We start from the raw sequence: 17,799 nt of genomic DNA on the forward strand, positions 1-17,799 counted from the left end.
GACGTAAGCTTCAATCGCATGTAATCGATCCGGATGTTCAGGGCTAATGAGGACCATAGGTATCACGAAATGTGAGGTCACGGAACTGGTTTTAACGCTCAGCAAGAGGACCTCTATTCTTGTCGGGCGAGGTCGTTTCCCTGCTCAGAGTTTGTGACCCTGGTAACTGCAGCTCCTACTGCCTTCTTGGCTGGTTTCACCGGACAGTCTCGAAGAAAGTGCCCTGAGTTTCCGCAATAGAGGCATAATTGCAGCTGTTTTCTCCTTTCCCGCTCCTTTTGTGTTAGTGGTCCTCTCAGGCCCCCTATTTGCATGGGTTCCCCGGAGTCTACTCCTTTGGTAGGAGTTGGTGGTTTGGAAAATACTCGAGCATCAAACTTGGAACGATCGGCCTTCCTGTTCTGCAGTCTGTGGTCAATTTGAACGACTAAGTCAATATAGTCCGAACAGTCTTGCGGGGGATTCACTACTTGGGCTAACACATCTTTGAGCTCTCCACGTAGACCTCTATAAAACAGCGTAATCCTTTTGTCCTCAGGCCATCGAGTTTCCACTATCAGTCTGTTGAAAGACGCAATATAAGCCAAAAGGTCTTGATTACCCTGTCGCAATGAAAGGAGCTCATTGTCCAAGGCCTGCCCCTGTGAATGTCTTGCAAACAGTTTTTCCATACTGAGCTGAAAAGCTCGAAAATCATGGAGAACCGGATCATCTTGATTAACTAGAGGGATCGACCAGTCTGCCGCATTGCCACTAAGGTACGAAAGCACGAAAGCTACCTTAGCTTGATCAGTTGGAAAGGCTGCTGGCCGGCATAAGAAGTGCAACCGGCACTGATTAATAAATACTGCAAACCTCTTTGGGTCACCAGAAAATCGTTCAGGCGGAGCCAGAGGTACATTTCCAGGTAGGTTGATCTGCACTGGGTTCGTAGAGGATGTTGAAGGAAGATTTGCCCCTGATGCGGGTAACGGAGTTTGTCCGGCTTGTGACTGTAGCAATTGTCTAGCGAGATCGTCTGTTCGCTCCTTGGAAATAATCAGTTTCCTGACGGGCTGCATGCACTTCTGCTCTTAGTTCCCCAAGTAACTGGGCTAGCTGGTCGGTATCCGAGGTTTCCATAGCGCCTGGGTGGGAGTTTTGTGATAGTCTTTGCGTTCTGTAACGCTCACCTGATTCCCGCAGAGGCGCCGGTCTTGACTGGGTGAATGCTGTATCTTCAAAGGTGATGTGTAACACACGGTTGGCTCTTTGGGCTGGACCTCTGTGCACTGTATGTCTGACTCGAAGAGTAAGATGTCTTAGGTAAGTGAACGCCGAGCTCTCCATCTGCCTCGGGGCAGGGTGCCGTAACCAGTTTCTTCACTGGATAAGGGTGCAGGCCTCTTGACCTCAGAGGACTGCTGTCCGTCGTTAACTGCACGAACGGTAAGTTCTGGGCACTTCAAATGTCTTAAAAGTCTTTTGTAATGATATCTCTTGTTTTGCAGGGTTCCGGCGATGGCGGATGGCGGGCTGATGAGAGCTGAGGATCGAACCCGCGTGAGGAATAGAAGCGCCTGGGAGCACGTAAGTAAGCGCTTGTAGCCTGCTTCACGATGCGCACTAACTGTCCCTTTTATCTTGCAGGTACAAGTTCGGAGCTTTAGAGAAGCTGAAGGGTGCTGGAATACCCACTGGATTCGGCGTGGGAAGGAGTAATGGCACATGAGTAATAAAGTTGCCCAATGTCTTTAAACGCACCTTCTTTTGTCTTTCAGATGCGGGATGCAGCGCCGAAGGCCTCCGGAGCGTGCGAAGAGCTGGTAAGCTTTTGTCTTTCAGATGCCGGAATGCAGTGCGAAGACCTCCGGAGCATGCGAAGAGTAGGTAAGCCTTTGTCTTTCAGATGCCGGAATGCAGCGCGAGGCGTTGGTGACAGCCGATGGACCAGGTAAGAGATGCGCTGCCACTGAAGACCGTAGTGCTAACCTGTTCTTTCTTTGTCTTTACAGGTGCTGCTGAAGACTGGATTCCAGGATGGTAAGCCTTTGTTCCCTTAGGCCCAAGATCAGAAGCAGAAGACACAATGAGCGTTCTGCTGCAGAGAATGCAGAATAACGCAAAGCAAGATTCATCCATCGGGTGTGGTTTAAATAGCCTCCTGTAGTGCTTAGACGTCTCCTTCCACAGCCACGCCTAAGAAAAGAGTTCCTGCTTTCCAGAAGAGTTCCAGTGTTCTGAACCTAGGGAGTGGCTCCTGCCCCACCCAACAGGAAAAGTAGTCCCAAACAGAAGAGGATCAGGGGTTCAACTGGCAGGTAAGTAAGCAGCATGGTCTGCTGCAGGTAAGTCCACCCAAGCATTATGAGCCCGGCGCTTCCAGCGCTGGGACTGGGCATCTTTATGAGCCTGGTGCCACTGGCGCCAGGACAGGGTCCAAAAGGTCCCAATTGGGACTGGCTGGCACTCGGAACCGGGGTTATGGGTCTGCTTCCAAGGGAGTCGGGCAAGTCCTGATCTTTTGGAAGCAGAGATCATGACAGATACGAGTTTGGCATGAACTCCTTAAAATGCTGTATGGACTGCAAAAAAGCTATGTTATATAGAAAGTGTGTCCTAGCTAAACATAATTCCCTGTATCAAGTATGTTGTAATGACACATGGAAATATATGTTGAATCTGAAAATGCAGGTGGAAAACACCTTAAGCAAAATTGGGGTCACAATGAAATGCCTTCTAGAGAGACCTGCCAAAACCAAAACGATGATTAAAGCATTTGACTGGGCCGCGAATAACTCGGTAATAATGAATTCAAAACTGTATGCTCAAGTCTCATCAGTATGGAAATGGTTCCCGGAACCGGAACAATATCTCGTAAAATGTCCTTCACGGAAATTGCGTCATAGTATTATGAGATTCTGCTTTAATGTGATGAATACTAATGAGATTGGAGTTATAAGGAAGTTGATTCCCACGACTATGAAGGTTTGTAAATTCTGCAGGAATGAGGATTTCTCAGAAAGTCTGTCCCATTTGTTATTGGGTTGCCCGATGTTGATGAAAGAAAGACTTGCTTATTTTTCGGACTTTGTATATGACACTTCCTATGTATTAAGAGAGCAACTATGGTATGAAATGCTTCACGGACATAATATCATACTGAAAATAAGGGTTGTAGCATTTTTGACTAAGGTCTGTAAAGTGACATAAAAAGAGCTTTGAGAGTTGGGAAATGAAATGATTGCATTTAGATATGAAAATTCTGGGCGGTGGAAAGTGCATAGCAGTGGTTGAAGCTGAAATTTTACGAATTTTAACTGAAATAGAGGAATTCAAGCTTTGTTTGTGAGATATTTTAGTGACAAAAAAAGTAAGTGTATATCAGTGGCTGAAACTGAAATTTAACAAATTTTAATTGTAATAGAGGAATTCAAGAATTGTCTGAGATATTTTTATGTCAAACCTGGTTTCTGTGTTTAAAATGGTTTTTACTATGTATGGATATAATGATATTTTTTTATTATGTTTCTGTAAAATGATAATGTATTTCAATGTTATACGTTTTGATATTGAACATGTGTAAAGGTTTGTTTAAACCAATATACAATAAAGGAAAAATAAATACCACTGAAATTGTCTCTGTTTTGGATTGGTGTTTTTTCTTAGATCCTGAATGGTTAAGATTCCTGACTTCTTGGGATTGATAAACAGACCATTAATCTTTATATATTGTTCCAACACTAATAGTTTCCTCTGTAACCCAATTGGCGTTGGACCAGATCGTCCACATATAATAGTTTACAGATGTTCCATTAATTTTAGCTGGAAAGGACACTATTTCTTCAAAGATATCACCAATGTCAGAAATAAATAGATTGAATAATATAGAAGCCAGAGGGCAACCTTGTTTGACTCCATAAAAGGTTTTGATGGGAGCAGATAAACTTCCTGACCCATCAAGACTAATTTGGGTCTCCCTGTTGGTATCTAGATCTTTTATTGCCATCAACAGACTCAGACACTTCCACTTCAGTAGTTTCTTAAGTAATTTGAGATTCACGCTCTCAAATGCGTTTGAGAGATCAATGAATGTGAAATAGATCTTATTACCTCTTCTTATTGCTTCCATTTTCATAATATTTATAATGAATACATTTAGACCACAACCTACTCCTTGAACAAAGCCTGATTGTCGTAAATCGATATGTCCACTTGTTTTTGATCAAGTTGACAATAGATGTAATTGAGTTGCGTATATTTTACCCAATTAGAGCTATTGGACGGTAGTCCATTGGATTTGATCTGTTCCCTTTTTTGAAGACGGGCACTACTATTGCCTTCTTCCAAAATGCAGGGCAGATCTTTTCACAGGCTATTTTATTTTAACAGAAGAATACAGAATGATGCACATGCCACTAGTTTCTTCTTGAGGATATAATTAGTTAACCGGTTCAGACCGGGGGCCCTCGACAAAGTAATCTTTTTGTTGTTGTTTAATATGTCCTCTTTTTCGAACTGAAGCTTCCAATGATCTATTAAAGGCCACATTGGTTCATTTGTCTCTCCCTTTTTCTCATACAGGTGACCAAGACCAAAGTGTGTCACCGATTGTTCTGTAACCATGTTATCTAGTAATGCCTTCTGACTGCCACTCTCATTATGGATGATTTTCCAAAATTCATGGGTGTTTTTTTAGCCATACTTTTCATCATGTGCTCCACATCATGTTGTGCAACAGCCCCTCTTTGTGCGATCAACCAATTTTTGTATTTTTGTTGGATTTTCTTTCTGGTGGTCGTTTACAGGATTCCTTTAGTATATTCATTTTGTCTTAACTCTTTGCAGAGTTCTCATTTTCTTCTTGAAATCATGATTTCATAAGAATGCTTCGGAAGGAAAGCTTGATTTCGCAGACCATACGAGCATTCCTTAAATTGATTTAGTAACTGTACATATTCCACATTATCTTCATTCAACAGCTTGCGCTATTCATTAGTGATGAAATTAATGTTAAGTGTCAACCTAAGTCTACATCGACTAGGTTCAGCGTCTACGGCATGTCGCCACACTTGATTTTCAATTTTGTTTGGTACATCAAATAATACCATTACCAGATCATGGTTACTTTGCATCATTTGGAATACCTGCAACAAAGTTATCCTTTGCACTGATTGTTCTGATGCATAGATGTAATCAAGCACAGATTGTTGAGAATCTCTTTTCCAAGTTGCGCAAGGTAGTATATCACCTACTATATTTCCATTGAGCATTACGATGTCCCTTATTTCCATTTCACTACTCCATTGTTGAGCAATAAGATTTTTATTTTTGGAGGTCGAGTTGCCATCTATTATGCAGCTTAAGTTCAAATCACCAAACAGGAAGATATTATTTCCTACTTCTTCTTTTGCTTCATCGGTGTTGTCCATCACTTTACCCATGAAGGAATTTGGACCGGCAGATTTGTGCTGCCAATATACATTAATAATGTAAAGTCGACCATTTTTCGTTTGTACTTTTTTTTGTGTTCCATCACCGTTACTTGGATATATGGGCTGATGTTTTTCGATTCACAAGTTACAAAACCAGAGGTTTTCCTAAGTGTCAGTAATCCAGCTGATGGATGACCCTTAGATTTTCTAATTGCTGGATTCATTAAAATTTCAAATTCATCATTAATTGGGGATTCATCAAGCCAAGTTTCTTGGAGACAGAGTACATCCATCTTTCATGACCATTCTGCTGTATTATTCAAAAGATGAGAAAAACCTCTGGTGTTCCATGTGCCCAAATGGAACTTCGTGCATTCTTCACTTCAGAGCATTAGCTATAATTATGTCGTCCTAAAGATTTGGCAAGCCAGTTCCAGTTATCACTTTTTTGTGCATTTTGATTATTATTAAACACACTATTTCTCTTTGCTTTGATGTGAGTTGCAATCAACTGTGATTTTGATTCGCTCTCCGAACTGGGCTTGACAAGGGACTATCAGCTCGACTCTTGGTAAAGGTTTTTCTATCCATCTTTATCCATTAGTCCATTGCTGCATCTTGTTGTTCAATATAATTAACTTTTTCCTTCTGTTTTTGTTGATAATGAATTGTATTTTGATGGACTCTCTCTTGACTTGTCTTTTTTGCTTTCGACATTTATTTCGAATATATCAAAGCCGTAAGGTTGTAGAATGAAAGCTGCTCCCAGGAACAGCTCACAAATTAATCTCCAGTCAATATGCAGACACATTTCATCATGATGACACTCATCAAAAAATTGTACAGTTTTAATGTCTGCAGACTAAATAGACCTTAAGGATGGTACATGGTGCAATAATCACAGAACATTCATCCTATTTAGAATTAACTCATCTTTTGTTGGTATTATTCGCTCAAGTATAAGCTGATATTTTGAGCTTGCTTACTTTAGAAGCTCCAGGTCTTTAATTTTTAGTTTTCTATTGCCAAGCGCTCTGTCATGTGCACCATCCTTAGTCTTGGAGGATTTTTCAATTATGAAAAAGAATTAAGAAGCCATGCTTCTGTTTCTTTTTTTGGCAACCATTTGTGTTTTGGACATCATTTGTAAATCTCGTGTGAGAGATGTTGGTCTCTGTTCATTTTTATACTCTTTTCTCACCTTCACGTTATTGGCCATTGCTACCAGTTGTTTTTCATCCATTGTGAGGAAGCTTTTTACCAACGCCTTAGTCAAATTAGTCTTCGGAATCTCTTCAGGGAATTATAGTCTTACATACACGATTGTACGTTTTATACTCCTCCTGCATTAAATGATTAGTTGTGTGGGAGTCCTCTTCTTCCTCCTCATCTTGTTCATCATGAGTAAATAATGTTTTTCTGTTTGCTCTTCATCCTCAGGTAACTCGTCATTGTTACATTGAGTTCCATTCAATTTTGGTTCAGCTACAAAAGTCTTAGGTTTCACAGCTGTGCGTTCAGTGTTCACCATGATAGTAACTGATTTTATATTTCTTAAAAAGTTACGTGAATTGATAGTTATCCTGTTCTTTTTTCTTTGGTGTTTTGTTTTCTTGATATTCATATGAGTAGCTGCGTTAGACTCCCCCCCGCCTTTGTTGTAAAAATCGAAAACAAACTTTCGTTGTTATTGCTTACATTATTGTTGGCTATTTCAAGAACTTCCGGGTTACCAATTATCCCTTCTCCATTGGCCGAGGTAAAAGGCAAATATGGAAACTCTTCCTCCACATCAAGTTGTTGAAGAATCGCAGGAGGCGCCACGACAGGAGAAATTTGAGTCCCTTTTGATATGATATATGGCATTTATAACGCGCCTATACACAAGTGTATCAAGGCACGACGAGGCAAGGGAGGGGGAACAATAGGAGGACAGACAACGATCCTACTAGGTCAGGTGTCATTCAGATCACGCAAGTGCATAGGATAGGGGAAGGGGAAAAGTGCAGGGGGAGGGGGAAGGGACAGTGCAGTACATGGGAATAGAATAAGAACAATAAGTACAAGTAACGGCCAGCAGGTGGCAAGTGCAAGGTAAGTGCAGACATCAGGTGTCAAGTGCTGGTAGTGGGACTGTAGGGATACAGAAACAGTCTACGAATGCGTGGGTTGCAAGGCAGGCAGTGCGGATGTGTGCGACTGGAGGGGGAGGGACCTGGGCCTGAGATCATAGGGTGGCCAGGTAACCAGTGTAGTTTCAGTTTCAACCAGGTGAGCAGGGGAGAGGAGGAGAAAAAGCAGAAGCAAAGAGAAAGGTTTTGAGGTGCTTCTGGAACCGGAGATGGAATCAGCGAGGCATGGAGGCTGTTCCAGAGGGAGGCCCCAGCCAAAGAAAGAGATCTACCACCAACTCGTTGCTTGGAGAAGCGACACACCCTAAGGGAGTTGGAGGCGGATGAGCGAAGAGCTCGAGAAGGAAGCTTTTTAGGAAGAGAGAGTTGAAGGTATGGAGGCCCCAGGCCCCAGAAGGCCTTGTGGACAATGCAAAGGGTTTTGAACTTAATCCTCGCAGCCACTGGGAGCCAGTGCAGAGATTTCAGTCCTGGCGAGATACGATCCCTGGGCTTGAGGCCAAGGGCAAGTCTCGCAGTCCTGTTTTGGATGAGTTGCAGAGTGCGGAGGCAGATTTAGAAAGAGGCTGTTGCAATAGTCAAGCCTAGAGAGAACCAGAGCTCTGGAGACAGTGAGCTTCTGGGGGAAGGAAAGGAAAGGAAGAATACCTCTCAGGAGGTGCAGCTGGTAGTGTGACTTCTTAGAAATGTCAGAGATGTGAGGAGAGAACGAGAGTGTGGAGTCGAAGATGACCCCAAGGTTTTTAGCCTCACAGTTGGGAGCAGGAGGAGGGCCAAGAGAGGCCGGCCAGAGAGCGACAGGAAAGGAGGGAGCGGGTGTGCCGAAGAGGAGAATCTCGGTCTTACTGGCATTAAGGCAGAGGTCATTGGTAGCACGCCACTCCTGGATAGCAGACAGACAGTGATGAGGGACAGACAAGAGGTGGCTGAAGGTAGCCTGAAAATGAGCTGATTGTCGTCTGCATAGCACTGAAAGTTGGGTTAGAGAGTGGCAATGCAGTGGGCAAGAAGTGCCAGGTAAAGGTTGAACAGCCAGGGAGAGAGGTTAGACCCCTGGGGGACACCACAGGTAGAGAAAAAGGTAGCAGAGAGGAAGGACCCAAGTTGGACCCGAGAGGGTCGGTTAGAGAGGAAAGAGGTCAGCCAAGCCAGGGCCTGACCAGTGATACCCAAGTTATCACAGAGACATTTGAGCAGGATGGCATGGTTTACTGTGTCAAATGCAGAAGAGAGATCAAGCAAGATGAGGACACAGGGGGGTATTAGAATCAAGGTTGGAGAGCAGGTCTTCACGGATGTTCAGGAGAGCAGTTTCCATGCTTCTGGCAGCTCTGAAGCCAGACTGATGGTCATGAAGACAACCAACAGATTAAGTGTGGAGATTAAGCTGGGAGATGGCCAGCTTTTCTAGGAGTCTGCACAGGAAGGGAGTGATGGAGATTGGGCGATAGTTGGCCGGGCAGGAGGGGTCAGCAGAGGGTTTCTTAAGAAGAGGGTGCACAAGGGAGTGCTTCAGGGGGGATGAGAAGACTCCAGTGGCGAAGGAGTGGTTGCAGAAGTCGGCCAGGGCAGGAGCCAGGGAGTTGATGTTGTCCTTGATCTGTTTTGACAAGACTTTCATAGATTGGACTTGTCTAGAAACCTCATCAGCAGAGAACAGGGGAAAGGCAGAGAAGGAGGGAGGAGAGGTGGCTGCAGAAGGGCCAGAGGAAGAGCAGGGAGTAGAGGGAGGGAGGGGAAGAAGAGGAGAGTGAGGACAGGATGTCCCGAGTTTTAGAGATGAAGTGAGAAGCCAGTGTTGTGCAGAGGGCCTGGGAAGGGACAGGAGAGGTAGAGACTGCAGCAGGATTGGCCAGTTCCTTACAGATTTTAAAGAGTTCAGCCGAGTTGTTGGATGCCGCAGAGACGCGGGCTTGGAAATGAGCTCTCTTCTTGGGAAGGACAGAGAGTCGGTATTGCCTTTGGAGCAGGCGGCAGGCCAGTTTGTCAGAGGATGCACATGAAGCACGCCATTTCCTCTCGGCCCCCCTGCACTTGCGTTTAAGGATGGCGAGGTCTGAGTCGTACCAGGAGTTACACTTGGCTTTGGGGTTCAGGCGGATTCTCATGACGGGGGCAAGAATATCTAGAGTATCAGATATAGCAGAGTGGAGCATGGAAAGAGCATGGATGTCTCAAGCTTATTTTGATGCTTTTCTTTCAAGCTCATGAGATCAACTACTTCAGTGCTCGTTTGTTGCCTATCATTAGTATTTTGCTCTCTTTCACTTGGCGTGTTGTTTAATAAAGTAGGCTTACAGCAGCTACGATCTTCAGAGATGTTTGCTTTATACTAGACATGAACGCTCTGTTACTGTATTAACAGATCCATAGCTTCCCTGCCCACTTGAGCAAGTAACCTTTTATCCTCCATGTTATTGTACGCGATATTCAATCAACACTACAGCCAAGTCAATGCCTAGTCTGGGATGCTGAGGAAAACCCTTATTAATGTATTTTTATATCTAGTTCAGTACTCTGGATGACCACCCTTGTATAACACCCCCCTCTTAGAATCCCCCCGACCCCACTGAGCCAAGAAGTAGGTTTGTTTTGCAAATTAAAAGGTTTATTTGAGAATTTAAACAATATATATATATATCACACTTTATAATAAATTAATGTCTGATAGTACACTTAGACATATGATGTTGATCAACAATGGGTAATCTGGCACTAGCACACTTCTTTACAATCGATGAGGAGTTAGTATAGGAAGGACAAACTAGCAAAAATACTTTTATGATTTCAAGGGAAAAGCAATGAGGAATAAAATGCAGTACAGAACTACTTGATATGATTTTAGCAAAAGATAAGATAATCACTTTTTCTCTGGCAATTCACCCCCCTCCCCTATGCAATGTAAGAAATGGAAGGAGATGGAAAGAGGAGCACACAGTTCTCAGGAATGCCATCAAATACAATACGAAATTCAGTTCCCCCCCAGCAAGCTTAGAGGAAACAGGTAGGAGTTGAAAAACAGGCCCGAAATGCTTTTTAAATGTGATGGCAATGGATGGGAAAATGTGCCAACTGATTTTAATTCCCTCTAGAGATTCAGGGTGAGTGGGAGATGCGTGTTGGTATTAGTTCGGCTCACTTTAGCAATGCTCTATGAGTTATTACCAAGTTGCAACGGATTTTAACAAAAGAAAGAATGGAGCTGCTATTTTGACAAGTGGAGAAATTGAGCCAAAATCGCAAATCGCGGTAAATTTCGTGAGTGCGTGAATCGCGATTGCGGTAAAAGTATAAGGAAGGAAGTCGGTTCTAGGTTCGTTTGAAAGCTTAGATTCTAAACTTTCAGAAGAAAGTTAAATTTCGTTCCTAGCCCAAACGGTTCCAGAGATACGGACGATTAAATAAAGGTAGTTTTTTCGGATTTAAAGTAAACTCAAAATGACAGGTGACAGGTTGCAGCTGCAGAATTGATAGGTGACAGTTGTGCAGCTTTAAAAATGACAGATGACACGATTTCTAGGAGGCAGTTCTACTTAGGTTAAAATAGTTTGGATTAGATTATTTTAACTAAGAGATTGGTTCTGCACAGTTCTGCTAGGTACTCACAATATAAATTTGAACTAGGCCCCGTCACGGATCTGGTCAACACGTCTGGCTGCGGTTCTGTCTGCTCGGCGGGTCAATCAGGCACCGGTTCTGCTCACAGCGATCTGGGTCAGCTCTGCTCTGCTGGTCTAGCCTCTCTGGATTCTGGATGTAACACTGCTTTCAGGTTCTTGCAAAAATTCTCAGCAAAACTTCAATCAGCTCGCCCGGCTGTTGAATAGTTTGGTTAGTTTTGAGGCCTGCTGAAGAGGATTCAGCTGGTGGGTTCAGGCCTCTCTGCTACAAATTCTGGAGTTAATTTCTGCTACAGGTTCTGGAGATTGATGGATTTGAAGTCTGGATCTCTAGATGTGAAGTCGTCGGTCAGCATGCTCCGCAGCAAATGGAATTGAATGTCTCTACCTGTCCCAGCAGTCTCTTTTTATGTGTTTTGAAAATGGGTGTGTGCCTGGGCCTAGCTAAGCCTGCCCCTCTCTACTTGTCATTGGCCCAATTCTCCCCTCTCCCATGATTGGGGGATCTGAGTTGTGAGTCAGAGTGATGAGGTAGATTTTATGGCCAGATGGCCCTCCCCTGTCATCTTTACACACAAATCTATATTTGATCCAAATACATATTTTCCCAAATACACAGTTGTTTTTACATCACCTACACACATCATATATCACACGAGGTAGGCACTGTTCAGACTCTGGCGTTTCTAGGAGCTTGGGTAAAGAAATGGCAACTTATTTTCGATTTTAGTGGGTTATGCAACATTGGTTTTTCATTAAAAATTATACACATATACACGGCCTGTCCATACATACTCCAGTACATTCCTATGTCTCTAGCTTAAACACAGAGTCTGTAGTATCAATAAATAGAGGGGGTTTGCCCCAGAACATCACACAAATTGGAGTTTGGGCTTGAATTGTGGGTGTGGGCAAAGTTTTCATTTTAAGGATCCCCAAATTTCACATTTCTGTCATCTGGTTACCAAGAGTTATGAGTGTTTCTGTAAAATATATATTTGCTTTCTATTCAAAGTACTGCAGTGTTTGAGTCCGCCCCCAAAGTTTGGGGATGACAGTGATCCCATGTCTCTCCTGCCTGGCAGATCTTTGTTGACAGGAAACAGTCAAAATCACCATATCCTAATTCAAGGGAAAAGGTCTTTGGTGTGGGCTCCAGCAAGCTGAGGTCAACAGACCAGGGGGCCACTTTGCATTTGGTTAGCATGACCATGTGATATCCTGTGCTTTCTGAGGTGAGAAGGTTTCCCAGCCTTTTGGCCTGTTAATCAAATCAGATTGTCTCTGGGAACAGCAGGTGGTTAGATTTTCAATTAACTAACAAGCTTTGAAGTCCCAATTGTCACAGAAAGCTGATTAGCTTCTGAAGTAGCAGTTCTCCTATCAGAGTTTAGACCGCTAGCGCCGCCTTGAGTCCAAAGCGGGTACTGCATGCATTTTTTTTTGGCTCAGTCTTGAATTAATACATTTCAAACAAGAGATTGTACATGGAAGTATATTATCCAGGTTCAGCACATGGCACTGGTGTGGTTCTGCAGTAAAATAATTGTGTGCCCATAATTTAGCCATATTTGACCTGAAGAAAATGAATTCCCAATAGTTATGGGTTGCTTTTGGCAATCAGCATTGCCCCTTTTGCAATGGTTTCAGGCTACTGTGTGTAGCCCAATGGTGGTTTTAGGCAGTGCCCTTCTGTGCCCACAACATAGGCAAAAATGGGTGGCAGCCTATTCTTCATGCATTTCCCTGTGCATTTTCTGGGAAGTTCTGGCCATCATGATGTTTTCAATGCCAGTATGGCACAGTTTTTGTGGTAGGGCTCGGATGCATGGGTAAAAACATCCCACAAGCCTCCCCTTCTTGCGATGGCCATTCTGATCTTTCACAGATGGAACTCGCAAGATCTGGGATGTTTTCCTCATCTTCTTCCGGTAGATGGCACAGTTCAGCATCTTTTCCCCCATCCGGTTAGATCGATCGGTTCTCCTCGCCGGTCCTGATGGGAATATTGGGCGGTACCCGGGCCCCTCGGATCTTTGCTCCCGGTCCTTGGATCGTTCTCCTTGGCCAGTCTCAAGGTTTTCTTTCTCCTAGGACGACAAAGAAAAAGCGGCAATACCTATTCGTAGACATTTTTCCATCACTACTAATGGTGTGGCAGACATATACATTTTATACTTTATCATACCTAACTTTTTACTTTTGAGATACAAGTTATCATTCAAAGACAGTGGCTTACAAGAGTATAATATTTCAGACACTATATGTGCGATATTTTAGGGTTGGAACTGAATTAATCTGGAGCGGTCCCCTCTGGTATTGCAGAGGACTCCTCCAGTTGCTGCAAAGTGTGCCTGGGATGGCAACACTTTAGCTGGTTAATATGGACCCACTTGTCTTCCCCTTCCGCCAGACTGCCTTTGGGGATGCAGATCTTATAGGCAACAGGGGAGATCTTGTCTATAATTTCAAACGGTCCCTTCCATGTAGGCAAGAATTTTCGCTGTTTGGCCTGGTTCTTTTGGAAATTGTATAGATAGACCTGATCACCCACCTTATATTCCTTTCGGGTAGTTTTTAAATCATAGTGGGTCTTCATGCTCTCGGCTGATCTTTCTAGATTCCGCTGTGCATAGCATAGGCAAAAGCATGATGAAGGTGTTTCTGTAACGCTCACCTGACTCCCACGGAGGCGCTGGTCTGGTTTGGAGTGCTGTTGCCTCTTCAATGGTAAAACGCAGGACTCGAAATATGGAATGGACCTGCCCTTCGAATTTTACTTGTCTGGCTCGCAGAAATACCCTGCTGTGCGTGAATAGGAAGTATTAGCGATCGGAGGAACAATGCTCAAACCTACCACACCCTTCTTCCCTTCCACGAGACCCTTCCGTGATTCCCCGTGAATTCTCACCTTAGGGTCTGGAAGGATGAGCTCTCCATCCAGCTTCGGTAGCTGGGGCGCGTTGAGGTCCAGTTACTTCACTGGAGCGTGGTGTGATGAGAGTTCAGAAGTGCTTGAAAATCCGGTAAGATATAGTTAAAGTTCAATTGCCGGTCCAAGCTTTTAATAATAATTGTCTTTTGCTTATTTTGCAGATGCCGAATAAAGATTCCGCGGTTGGCCGTGACACCGAAGAAGGAAGCTCAGGTGAGTCTCTTTTTCCCCATAGGGGCCGGGGTTCAGAAATGCCAGGGATGAGGCACCGACCCGATGTGAAAAAGGAAAACCCAGCAGGTAAGTATTATGGTAGAAATTAAGGATTCCCTATTCTCTTCCCTAGCTCACCTTTGTTCTTGTCTTTTTTCCTTAGGCACCGAAAAAAAAGGCCGAGGATCCTGGTGATCGCTGATGATCGTGCCGGCGCCTGGTAAAGGTGAGTAGAATGCGGCGCTGCAGCGGGCGACGCGATGCGCCTTTTAAAATGAATGTCTTTCTGTGCAGGTTCGTTGAGGAGAAGATTCCGGGATGCAGATTCAGCAGGTAAATGTCTTCTCTCTCCTTTTCTCTTCCTTTCTCCCCCTTGCAGGTGTTCCAGGATGGTGACAGGCATGGCAGAAGCCAGGATGCAGGAGCAGACACGGTGAGCGTCCAGCTGCTAGATGCAGAACAACGCGAAGCTTGGATTACTGCTTGGGTGTGGCTTAAATAGCCTTCAAAGTAGTTCCAGGTATGTATCCTTCCTCCAAAGGTATGTATACTTCCTCCAACCACACCCGTGTGGTTAAGTAGTCCTGAAGATAAAGTAGTCCCATTCAGCCCTCTGGATGGTCTGGATGTTGCAGCATGGTCTGCATCAGGTAAGTCTTTCACCAAGCACCTTCTTACACACAAGTTCCCCTTTATGAGCCTGGCGCCAAAGGCGCCAGGACTGAGTCCAAAGGGCCCCTATTTGGGGCTGCTGAGGCTTTCCCAAGTAACATGATGTCTGCCTCTGGGGGTGCTGGACCGGGTCTGGCTCCTTGGAGGTAGGCATCGTGACAGTACCCCCTCCCAAGGCTGTTCTCCCCGGAGGTTTTGGTTTGTTTGGGAATTTTCGGTGGAATTTCTGTATTAAACGCGGTGCATGTACATGGTCGCTCGGTTCCCAAGACCTTTCCTGAGGTCCGTATCCCTTCCAATCAACTAGATAGAAGAGTTTTGACTTTGATACTTTGGAATCTAATATGTCTTTAACTTCGTATTCTAATTCTCCATCTACTAGAATTGGTTCTGGTGGTTTGACTAGTCGGGTTCCCGGTTGCACAGGTTTTAACAATGATGCATGAAAAACGGGATGAATTCGCATGTTGGCTGGTAACTCTAGTTTAAAGGCCACCGGGTTGATTATAGCTTTGATGGAATAGGGCCCTATGTACCTGGGGTTGAAAGTCTGTGGTCCTTTGAGAGGCAAATGTTTAGTGGCTAGCCACACTTGATCCCCTATTTGGTATGGAGGTGTTTCTCTCCGATGTAAATCAGCATTTTCTTTGTATCTTTTTTTGGCTTGCTGCAAATGAGTCGATGCTTCCTTGAAGGCTTGGGTTATTGTGGAGTGTAAATGATTTACAGCCGGCATTTCTAGACTTTGAGGGGTGTCAAGGTGGGAAGTTCGAGGGTGATGACCGTATAAGGTGTAAAAAGGGGTTTGTCCTGTTCCAGGATGTATTGAATTGTTATAAGCATATTCTGCGATCCAAAGAATGTCTTTCCAATTGTATTCAGATTGGTGCAACATACACCGGAGGTACTGTTCAAGGGTTTGGTTAGTTCTCTCGGTTTGACCATCGGTCTGGGGGTGATGACTGGTAGATAGTCGTACATCAATTTGTGCTAGATGACAACATTTTTTCCAAAATTGAGAAATAAATTGGCTTCCTCGATCAGAGACTAGTATGGATGGAAAACCATGAAGACGAACGACGTTCTCAAGAAATTCCTTGGCTAAGATGGAGGCAGAAGGTAGCCCCTTTAAAGGGATGAAATGGGCCATTTTGGAGAAGAGATCTACAATCACCAAGATGGTGTTGTACCCATGGGAAGAGGGTAGGTCGGTAATAAAATCCAATGACAGGGTATGCCAAGGTGGCGGTGGAATGTCCAAGGGTTGTAAAAGGCCGGCTGGCTTTTCCTTTTGTCCTTTATTTTGGGCACAAACTCCGCAAGACATCACAAAAGATTTTACGTCTTTTCTCCAAGATGGCCACCAGAATTGCCGTTTAATCTTTTCTTCAGTTTTGGCGATGCCAGGATGTCCTTCTAATAAAGTGTCATGATAGTGGGCAATAACGAATTCTTGCAATTCCTTGTTGGGTAGAAATAATCGTCCCTGGAAGTATGATAAATCATTCTCGACAGAAAAGAGTGACCCCTTTTTGTTCCATTCTTGCAAGGCTGTAGAATCTAAAAGTTGTTTAACTCGAGTTTGGATGTCCTCGATAGTTTGTAAAGAGGTCAAACCCAATATTCTTTGTTCAGGTATGATCGATACTGGTTCTAAACTTGAATTACCTTCTCCCATCCCAATCCGGGATAAGGCGTCTGCTTTGCCGTTCTTGCAACCAGGGCGGTATGTGATCTCAAAATCGAATTCCGTGAAGAATAAAGCCCATCGGCGTTGACGTGATGATTGAGCTTTGGCTGTTTTTAGGTATTGTAAATTCCTGTGATCAGTGATCACGGTGATGGTATGTCTTGCTCCGAGGAGGTAATGACGCCAAGTCTTGAATGCGGATTTAATAGCTAATAACTCCTTGTCGGTAACTGCGTAATTGATTTCAGGCGCAGAGAATTTTCTAGACCAGAAGGCTACAGGGTGCAGTTGGTTAGTTACTGGATCCCTTTGAGACAGGACAGCTCCCATGGCTAAGCTGGATGCATCGGTTTCAACAATGTACGGGAGATCTGGGCGCGGATGTTTCAATACAGGTGCGGAGGTGAATTTAGTTTTTAGGTCTTGGAAGGCCTGTTCTGCCTCGTTAGTCCATTCAAACCGTTTATTCTTTCGTAAGAGTGCTGTGATGGGTTGGACCACTCGAGAAAATTCCGGGATGAACCTTCGATAGAAATTGGCAAAACCAAGCATGCTCTGAACCCCCTTCACAGAGTTTGGAGATGGCCATTTTAGAATAGCGTCCACCTTTCGCGAGTCCATGCGGACTCCTTTGGGTGTCAGGATGAATCCCAGAAACTCGACTTCGGTGGTATGAAAAACGCATTTTTCGAGTTTTGCAAACAGTTTGTGCTGGCGCAATTTCTCGAGAACTGCCCTGACATGTTTCCTGTGATCGGATTCCGAAGAAGAGTACACCAGGATGTCATCGATATACACGATGACACAGACATCGATAAGTTCTCGAAGAACATCATTCATAAAGTATTGAAAGGCAGCAGGTGCGTTGCACAATCCGAAAGGCATTACCTGATATTCAAAGAGCCCATATTTGGTGCGGAAAGCCGTTTTCCATTCGTCGCCTTCTTTGATGCGCACCAAGTGATAGGCTCCCCTGAGGTCAAGCTTGGTGTAAATACAAGCATCTTTTTCCTGATCAAGAAGTTCGGGAATCAGGGGCAGAGGATAACGATTCTTTATCGTTATTTGGTTCAGGGCGCGGTAGTCAATGCAAGTTCTAAGGTCGCCTTCTTTTTTCGGCACA

This window comes from Ambystoma mexicanum, chromosome 4q, assembly GCF_040938575.1.
Source record: "Ambystoma mexicanum isolate Mex_15411 chromosome 4q, UKY_AmexF1_1, whole genome shotgun sequence".
Lineage (NCBI taxonomy): Eukaryota > Metazoa > Chordata > Amphibia > Caudata > Ambystomatidae > Ambystoma > Ambystoma mexicanum.